Source organism: Notothenia coriiceps, unplaced genomic scaffold (genome assembly GCF_000735185.1).
Source record: "Notothenia coriiceps isolate Sejong01 unplaced genomic scaffold, NC01 NC01_scaffold00009412, whole genome shotgun sequence".
NCBI lineage: Eukaryota > Metazoa > Chordata > Actinopteri > Perciformes > Nototheniidae > Notothenia > Notothenia coriiceps.
In genome coordinates, this window is record NW_011342113.1 from 350 (window position 1) to 7738 (window position 7389).

The 7389-nt window shown below is 39.6% G+C and overlaps 1 long non-coding RNA gene across 3 annotated transcripts; it reads right to left on the reverse strand.

Moving 5' to 3' along the window:
- Nucleotides 1-383: 383 nt before the first annotated feature.
- On the reverse strand, nt 384-7130 carry LOC104945297 (uncharacterized). Of its 3 annotated transcripts, none has more exons than XR_798323.1 (5): nt 7068-7128; nt 6280-6369; nt 5854-5935; nt 1501-1554; nt 384-485 (listed from the first exon to the last, which is right to left on the reverse strand). It is a non-coding gene; the product is annotated as an uncharacterized lncRNA (long non-coding RNA). The 3 variants fall into 3 exon arrangements; XR_798321.1 differs by having other exon boundaries at nt 5854-5937; XR_798322.1 differs by lacking the exon at nt 6280-6369 and having other exon boundaries at nt 5854-5937; nt 7068-7130.
- Nucleotides 7131-7389: the final 259 nt, after the last annotated feature.

A 7389-nucleotide genomic window follows, 5' to 3' on the forward strand; every position in this document is an offset into this window, starting at 1 on the left:
GAGACATGGAGAAGAGGGGACACATGTTGATGTAGAAGAGACATGAAGAAGAGGGGACACATGTTGATGTAGAAGAGACATGAAGAAGAGGGGACACATGTTGATGTAGAAGAGACATGAAGGAGAGGGGACACATGCTGATGTAGAAGAGACATGGAGAAGAGCGGACACATGTTGATGTAGAATAGGGGACACATGTTGATGTAGAAGAGACATGAAGAAGAGGGGACACATGGTGATGTAGAATAAGGGACACATGTTGATGTAGAAGAGACATGAAGAAGAGGGGACACATGTTGATGTAGAATAGGTGACCTTTAACTAGCAGGGAAAAAAAGGAGGTTAGACATTATTTTTGATCCAAATGTGTTTCTTACGTGACTGTACTGATCCAGCATCTTCTGGCTGTGAGCCAGGTATGGAGTCATGAACTTGGAAGTGTCCACCTTGACCTTCTTCCTGACCTTCCTGACTTGCAAGCCAGACTGGACGAGAGCAGAGGAAAACAGGATTAACTAGCCGACTGACGAAAGGGCTCCCTGACTACAGGAAGTGAAACCACACAGCGACCATCACAGACAGGAACACGACATTTTGACAAAACAAATCAGGTGTTTTCCAAATGTGTGGATTCAATAACGATCTGATCTTATCAAGGTTGAAAGGAAACTTAATATTTCTTTGTTTGCAGTATACCTATTACTTTATGAATCTGAAATATTCTACATACAGGCTTGGAAAGTAACAGATTACAAGCAGATAAAAAAGGCAACTGTATTCCCTTACAGTTACATAATCTGTACACGAAACGTTTCTAAAAACTGTGGATTACTAGCAGGATAACACAACTAAGAAAGTGCATATAGTGTTAGTTCTAAAAGGATCAGGACTGCCTGGATGTGCTTCATGAAAGGCAGGTTTTCCTGTACATAAAATCCCTTTTGATCCTAAATGTCTTGGCTCAAAGGTCAAATAGTTCAACCGTCTAATCCCAAAGTAACGGAAAGTAATCAGGGTACATTACTTTTACATTTTGATACTCAGATTGGATTACTGGTCAGGTAACTAGTCATTGTAACACTACACATTTTTAAATGTACATGATACTTAGGTAGTAAGGATAATGGCATGAATAACAAACAACGAACAAAACCAACAAGTAAATTGCACGGTGTACAGAAACATCAACAACAAGCATCTTGCACTGCATGCGATACCAGGATCAGAAACACGTAACATGAACACAAGGGAACAGTATCTCATCTGTAGGGAACAAAGGCTTCAGGAAACTAAATCAATTTCGGTTGGTAAAGAGAACTTGATTTGTAAATGACTGAAAACGTAGCCATCAGGGTTTTAATTGACGTAGATTAAACATTAAAACCTGCCCTGACGAAGGAGACGAGGCCTTTAATGAAATAACCAGACAACAGATTATCCACAGACATGCACACAAGGAGGGGTTTCCTCTATGAGTCCTTTTGGGAGGAGGTGCTTTACCTGTGACGTCTGAGCACCCTCAGAGACAGTCGTTGTGGTAGTCTGCTCAACATACTACAAATATAGGACACACTCTGGGGTTTCAAAACTGACAGAACAAGTTATGGGAGAAACAGCAAAGTATTCTCTATTTGGATTGAGGGTGATTTTTCCACAGCTCTGGTGCTCATCAATTACTGCCATGACAAGTCTCAGGAAATCACTCTACATGCCATTAGAGGCTATTCTGTCAAACCGCCCTCAAAAAGTCCATCAACTGCATAAAAGCCACCGCGTTGTCGTCAGGGATCTTTGTCCCGATGCGTAATGAACTGATTCATTATCCACTCAAACAGAGTCACTGTAAGAACGATCCACAGAGGTGTAATTATGACTGGGCTAATTAAGTCTGTTTTCTACAAAGGACAGATTAATATCCTCTGTTATGTGGGACTGACTGCTCTAAATCTGACCGAGGCTATAAGCATATAAAAGGCATTCACATTCTATTCTTAGGTTTGATTTATTGCATCGAACATTTCATCAAACGTCTTTAGACAGCGTCATCATCTCTGAGTTTAAAGGATTACCGTAATTTTCGGACTATAAGGCGTACCTGAATATAAACCGCAGCAGCGGCATACCACTCTCGGTTCCACTTTTACTTTTGCGCGCGACCTGTCTCACTCTTTTCCGGCCTCNTTTGATTTATTGCATCGAACATTTCATCAAACGTCTTTAGACAGCGTCATCATCTCTGAGTTTAAAGGATTAGTTCACCCAAAATCATTGTCTAATCATCCCTAGTAATACTTTTAAAATGTTTAGGTAGCAGTCTTTAAGTGTTCTGCCTTTACTCCAATAGAGTGAAAGTGAACTACCGTAATTTTCGGACTATAAGGCGCACCTGAATATAAGCCGCAGCAGCGGCATACCACTCTCGGTTCCACTTTTACTTTTGCGCGCGACCTCTCTCACTCTTTTCCGGCCTCCAGCTTTTCCTGCTGGAACCCGCCGCTTAAAGGTGGGGGTCCGCGGACCGGCCATAGAGCCCATAGAGTTAAAGGTGTTGGCCGTTAGCTGTAAAAATCCATAGATTAGCCGCACCGTTATGTAAACCGCAGCGTCGAAAAATGGGGGAAAAGGCGCGGTTTATAGTCCGAAAATTACGGTAGTTCACCCAAAATCATTGTCTAATCATCCCTAGTAATACTTTTAAAATGTTTAGGTAACAGTCTTTAAGTGTTCTGCCTTTACTCCAATAGAGTGAAAGTGAACAAGTTTGCGTTTGTGTTGCTAACAGCATTGAGCAATGGCATTTCAAAACAACCACTTTCATTTCTGCAAACAAAGCCTGTGTTAATCCACAGCTTTCTTAGAGACTACTGTCTTCCAGAAAAGTAGTCCCTAACAGAACTGATGTTCCCGTGGATTATCCAGAGTTATGATCAGGCTAATGAACAGACAGATATTTCAAAGACCATCTTCAATGCTGTTAGCACCAGACATGAAACCCATTCCCCTATATTGTATTGAGTTGGAGTCAGAAATCCTCAAATCTGGGGTTTAATTCAAACATGGCTGGATGTGACTTGTTTTTCTTTAATTTGGGGAATTCAAACTTAATGGGATAACTAGCTTTTCCATTGAAGCAACCTAACCCTGAGAGCACAGTGAGGGACAGCATTCCCACGCAGAGCATACTGGTCCATGAATAGCCCGTCTAACTTACAGCCTGAATTACACCTCACTTTACTTCCCTACGATCCCAGTGAAACATTTACAGTCACAGCAGGTTGAACATTTTGAGACTGGTGTCTTTGGAAGCTAACCAATTAACTTAGCACTTTTGGAAATTAACTTTGACTGGAGTACTGCACTTAAGTATCCATTAAATGTCTCTTTTATTCCACTTGGAAGCCAATACTGTACTTTTTGGATCACTGCCTATATTTTACAATTGAATACAAAAATAATAATTGTCTTCTTTTTTATTTGTATTTGTTAATTTGTGTATATATTTAACATGTAAGCTTACTCTTGTTGTATTGTTAGCCTTTTATCTGCTATGTGACTTTTGCTGTAACGCTGTAAATGAAATAACATATTTCAAATGTATAAAAAAATAAAAATAACTATGATGTATTATTTTTGGAAATGAGCTATCTGAAAGTATATAAAGATAGCCACAGATTTACCAGCTGCATTAGTGATGTGTGCATATTAATGCATACACAATTATAATCCAATAACATGACATATAATATTCTGAAAGTGGCATATTGAGTAGTATTGACTTATAGAGTATTTCCACACTGTGTTATTGCCACTTTTACTTAAGTAGACTAACATATGACTTCTTTCACCACTGCCAACAAGTCCTCGAATCTACCAGACACCTAGAAATAACCAGAGCTGCGGGAAAGAACATCTCAAACCTTTTTTTATCAACATTTGTAAGAGGCTTCGATATCCAAATCTATCAGACAGGAGAGAACCATAGGTGTAAATTAAACACTGCGCCACCATTTCATCACATGCCTACAAAGCATAGCAGAAACAACGATAGCTCGGCCACCCGTCGGGCAGTTTTCCACCTTTCATAAGCTAATTTCTCGCAGTGGCGTTAACACGTTCCAGGCGATCAGAGTGTGATTTACAGGCTCTCTCTTTCCCTCTCTCACTGCTCTCTCACACTCTGCCAAGGTGCCTTAGATGTCCACTTCTAAATTTGTCCGAATGCCAGACAGAGCACTCTACGCTCCACCTTTTAATGACCCAAATTAATATATAGAACATCCTCATGATTATAGATCAAAGCAGATTAAAATACATTGAAAAAACTGAACCGCTGACTTTCATTAAGTGCATTATGTCACATAGCTGTATTAGGTTAGTGGAAAGCAATACTAATAAGTTGAACCTAATTATTTTAAACTTAATATCATTGCTTACAACTAACCTTATGCAGTTACGTGAAATCTGTTGACATGATACATTTAATTAAAGTCAGATTTCAGTTATTTCAGTGTAACAAAATAACTCCACTCTTTATGAAATGATATGACAGTCAAACGAAATTATCGTTAAAAGCCAAGGGATTGTGTGTTTTTAACTATATGCATTTGTCTCACGTATATCCTGACTATCACTATGTTTCTCCCCATTCTGTAGATTAAATAAGAAGCCATCTTACTATTTATTCAAAGCATTTGAACTTTTCTCCAGTGTAGATGAAAGTGCCAGTGAAATCAGAGTGTATTGACTTTGTGGGTCTCCGTTTGTTTCCGCCTCCCAGTCGATATACCATCATTGCGGTAAAGATGGTAGATCCATTTGATATGTTATATGGGAGTTAAATGACCACGAAAGTAATTGCTTGGTGTGATTAGGTAAATAGCCATTTGACTCCCCTATAAGTTATCAGCAATATTAGGTATTAACAAATACAAGGCAGGCTTTAATCCCATTTCACCAGGAAATATAGGACTAAGCTGTTAGCCTTCTGACTTCACTCTTCCATTGGACACAGCGAGACATTCAGAAACACAGTAACTTAAAACATCCGGAAATATTGGTAAATATCAGATTATCAGATCATTGGCAGATATAATTGGAGATTGGTGGTCCACGCCACTTTACACGATTGGTTAATTATAATAAAAAGACAGAATGGTAACTGGCGTGTTCCCAAATTGTATGAAATCTAATCTTATTGTGCTTTGTATTATAGTAACGTGTTAATTTTCTTGACGTGTAATTTCTTCACTGTATCTGCACTGTTGTTGTAATAATGTACATTTCCTCGTTGTGGGACAAATAAAGGAATTTAGATTCTGATTACAGATGAAGGGTACTTGTGTTAGTTAGTTAACATTACAGCATGTGTTCATTGATAGGTTAGACATGTTGGCCTGTAGTTTCATTATATGTAAGAATCTGTGGGAATAAATGTCATCAACGATTCGCCACCACTGAAGATACTATTTATTATACAGTTTGATAGCATAGTTACTACCAACCTGTCATAAGGTAAAGCCTCATAGAAAGTCTCCTTATAGGACAATGTCCCAGGAAAATTTGTAAACCTTCAGTTTGAGTTAATTTTGATTTATAGTTAGCCGTTAAGGGCAATCCAGGATGAAAAACCCATTTGAAACAGGATCCTGACGACTGAAGTGCTGACTGGAGAGGGGGGGGGGGGGCACTAGCTTAACTATTCATAGGGTCTGCCACTGTACTGGTGGATAATCTCAATCTGCTGAAATAAGGTGACATATACCATGTTATGAAGTTATATTCAGGGTAAACTAGTCAAGTATGAAAAGTAATGTCGCAGTTCGATGAATGTGCTCAGCGTGAATTTGTACTTACCTCTTCCACAAATTCCTCCTCCTCCTCATAACTCTCTTCAAATTCCTCAACTTCTTCTGCCATGTTTGAACGGTTTTAAAAGCTCTAGACAAAACACAGATGAGATTTGAAAAGATGATCATTATTTAAACTCTGAATGGACACGGTTATGCCTCATAAGCTTTTATACATACAGCATTCAAAGTATATAGCAGTTATCTTAAATGTGTCCAGCAGTAGCAACACATCACAATGTCAGACAGCTTTTACTGGGGCTTAGACACAAGAGATCAAAGGACAACTGCACCAGGGATATTTTAAGATGCTGCCAGTCATCCCCTGTTGAACCCAATTACCCGATCAAATATAGGACTTATAGCAGCAAATACACGCTGAGAAATAACAACATATATATATAGTAATGGTAAATCAATATGGACGCCATACCAAGGAAAGATTTCCGCTGAAATTCCTGACTGTAAGGAAGTTCCCCTTGTCATCCACTAGGGTCTCAAACTGATAGTCCAACTTTTTGTCCTAAACAAAGCAATAGAAATGTGTCACAAAGTAGGACAATGAGAGAGAATTACACAGGGAGCGTTGCAGATCAGGAAGGTGAGACATTAGTGCATTATAATGGGCCTTTAAATGTGTGAAAAAGCCGCCCCTCCTCCCTCACTTAACACAACACGGAGGAACTGGCTGAAGGTTGGCGACAGCTGCCCAACAGAGAGCTTCAGCTATTTGACATGTAAGCTAATGCCGCAGCCTGATTGGTTGACTCTGTTTAGCAAACGGTAGGGCAATGCCTTCTGAGGGCTGCAGGTTAAATATAGGATGGCATACTAAGTACCTTTTTTAGCACTCGATTGCCCTTTCTTTAAATAAATTAAGAAAAAACATATATGTGAAATACTTAGACAAATAGATGCAAGTTGAGGTAAAAGAACAAAATAGCCCCGACAGGTGTTGAGATTTCAAAGAGACCAGATGAAATAGGCCGGGCTGTTGCTGACATTTCAAGATACATCCAAAGGCACGCCAGGTGAAATGTTGCTTGCAGATCTTGTTTAGTTATTCCTTAAATGTGCAGCTCCTTATCAACTCTCCTCCTGGATCCATGGCAGCAGAGGATGGAAATGATGGAAGTCCAAACCGATGGAAAAGCCATGCAAGGTGAGGAAGAACTAAATAGATATTTGTGCTTTTTTAAAATCCATTTTTTCTTTGCTTACCAGTTAAATCAAAGTTAAATGTTCTCCTAAGCCGCCAAAGCCTCCCCAGCTTCCCTCCAGAGAAAAGCTGTGAGAAAGCACACAGCTGCGATTTCTACCCAGGTTATCATGTGGTCCACACAGCCAATCACAGGCCGGCGCTCTCAGATTTCAAAATCTAAATATACCAAAGTGATCATTTCAGAAAAGAGCACCTGTTGAGGCTAATGCATCAGCGGTACAGTTATGAGGAGGGGCTCGGGTTGGTTGGGATCTCAAGAAAACAAGCGTGAAACCCAAATACAACAAATCCTGACGGTGAAGGATGTGTTGACAAGCGGCG